Source organism: Aplysia californica, unplaced genomic scaffold (assembly GCF_000002075.1).
Source record: "Aplysia californica isolate F4 #8 unplaced genomic scaffold, AplCal3.0 scaffold00104, whole genome shotgun sequence".
NCBI classification, from domain to species: domain Eukaryota; kingdom Metazoa; phylum Mollusca; class Gastropoda; order Aplysiida; family Aplysiidae; genus Aplysia; species Aplysia californica.
This window is the reverse complement of record NW_004797374.1, coordinates 875,353-878,199: the sequence shown is the minus strand read 5'-3', so window position 1 is coordinate 878,199 and position 2,847 is coordinate 875,353.

Genomic DNA, 2,847 nt, shown 5'->3' with positions numbered 1-2,847 from the left:
GGGGGGGGAGGGGGGATAACTGTTCTTTTAAGTTTTAAGGCCAAAAAAATAATTATGGTGCAATTCACTTGTGTTAATTTTAGGCCAACAAAATGTGGTCTATAATATTTTTTCTTCCTTTCCTTTCTTTCATTTTTCTTTTTTTTTCCACCAACCTTTTAGAGCATCATGGTTGTTGTCAACTTTGTAAGTCTACGCAATAAAAAAAATCCTCCGATTTTCGCTTATTATCACACACACAGTGACGCTGGATATATTTTTATTATATAATAGCTATGACCTTGCCAGCAATGGAAAGGAGATCTGTGACAACATGTTGCGTGGGCTGAAACGATCTGCAGGTGTTCAGGGTTACACTGATCTTCTTTTTGGTGGCCTCTACCCAAAATCACACTGCGTGAAATCCGGGTCGACCAGGGAGCCCTCTTTCATCGAGCAATAGAATTTGTTTTTGTATATTTTAATCGTGTACACAATACCTCATGCGCACACAAGAACGTTCGTAAAATTATGTTTTGATTTTTGTTTGGTTTGTTATATTTGAAGTAGGCCAGATTTTTCTTCATGGTGGGGCTAAAGATGCAGTTATGGCACAATTATTTGATCAGACTCTCCAAAATTAAATATTGTTTTATTTTCTAGTTCACGATCAGGTAAATCTGACGAAGATGGTTTCTCCATGATATCATTGGGTCAGGTCTTTTGTTGGCAGGCTGGTTAGGACAGGTCTTAATGAACGTCTTTGCCAAACTTGATGAAGCAAAGCAGAAGTCCATATTATGTGAGACAGCATGGGGAAATCAGGTGCTCGTTAAAACAATTAATTCAAAGAAACCAGCATTTTTCTGGACGTTGGACACTTTTAAAAAATAATTTTCTTTTTTGCCTCAACACGTTTTATATGTATTTAAAAACACATGTCTGTATGAAAGTTACTAAAAAAAACGTTGATTAAAAGCACACAAAAATGTGATTTTACAGTTTCAAAGAACTCCCAAGCTTTGGAAGTCACCAAACTGGCTGTCATTTTCTCCCTAATTTTACTGCTGAAACAAGGCGACGCCATCTCCTTCAATCGCAAATTATATCTCGACTTCTATTCCAGATAGACGGGTATTTTTTTTCATCGAAAGAAAGAAAACTAAACAAGCTTTAAGGTTATACCATTAACTCATGGCCAAAAATTGACGAGGGTCTGATTCCACTACGTCATGACACATATCATTATTTTGATGTAGTGTGCTTTGGATATCACAATTATCCGATCAGTTCTTGTCAAACTGATGGTGTTCATTTGACCACTGATGGTTATCTGTTCAAAGAACCATTTTGAAACTCGAACTTACATAGCATTTTTAACACATTGCAAACATACACATAGACAGACTGTTGTAGACTGCAAGTACACATACACAGAACAGTGCTTTTTAACACATTGCAAATGTATACATACACAGACTGTCATTACACATTGCAAATGTACACATACACAAACAGTTTTTTTTAACACATCGCTTATGTACCCATACACAGAACGTTTTCTAAAGCAATCACATGAGCGCTGCCGATTTATTCAATCGCCGGGCGGTTTTCATATGGTTATATTGATGGTCCTTCCTCTTACGTGACATTTTTGTCTAATAAAAGCTGGCCCATTCTCTTGTTATTCTTTATATTCGTCACCTCCGCGTATGCCAGAGAGTTCACAGTATTTATTACGCTGTAGACTCTCTGCTTATTATGCTGTGTTGCAAGTGGTTGTCTTTCATAGTTCCATCCAGGACGCTGTTGAAACAGCGTGACGATATTAAGTAGTGAAAATCCGCTCAAGTGAAACAGGGTAACAATATTCAGTAGTGGAAGAATCCCTAAAATGTATGAATCTGTTGACTTTTACTTGTCGCTACCTCAAAATTACCCAATTCTACCTGCTCCGTAGGCTAACTTGCTTTGAGAAATTTGAAGTAAAAAATTTGAAGTTTCGCAAGCCTTTTTCGAACGCAATCATTTGAATTTCGTGATAACGACTATGAATTATTTTATGATTTTGGTAGAGTAGATAGAACATTTGGTTTCTGACCCCATGGTCTTGATAGCAACTCAAAGCGGCCAAAAATGTCAGATAGAACTGTGTTGTTCTAAGGTAGAGATTAGGTACCACAAGCACATTGTAAAGCTATAAAAAAAAATCCAACTCTTTATCAGCCCTTGACGCCAGAAATGTCTTTGGGTTATATTTCACCCAAAAATAAACAAAGGCGGTAACCAGAGAGTCAAGTGATAAGGGCTAAGTGGTGTCCCTGGAAATCCAAAAAGCAATAGGAGGTACGTCTAAAACCCAGTGCAGACTGATACACTGATTCGATTGATTGAGTTAGGGTCAGCTAGATTGTCCTTCATGGATGAAATAAAAACTACTCATTTGGCAAAACAAAGCCATCAAATTCAACTAAATTCGACTGCACGATTAAAAATCAAGTGCATAATTTGTTTTTTCAAGGTCGTAAGTCGAATTGGTCGTATTGTGCCAAAATGGTAGCTTTTGCCCAATCTATGCTGGAAATATCTTGCTGGCCGCAGCTAAAATCAATTAATCCGATTCATTGCCCATTGGTTCTCCTAGTTTGTTTGTTTGTTTGTTTGTTTGTTTTGAGTAAAGAGAAGCACATCGATTCAACAATGGTCATTTAGCCCTGGGAAAAGGTCAGACAGACAGAAACAACACACGGAAAGTAAAGCAGTCTAGTCTTCCTCTTTGTATGTGTCCAGTAGTAGTAGTTGTAGTAGTAGTAGCAGTAGTAGTAGTAGTAGTAGTAGTAGTAGTAGTAGTAGTAGTAGTAGTAGTAG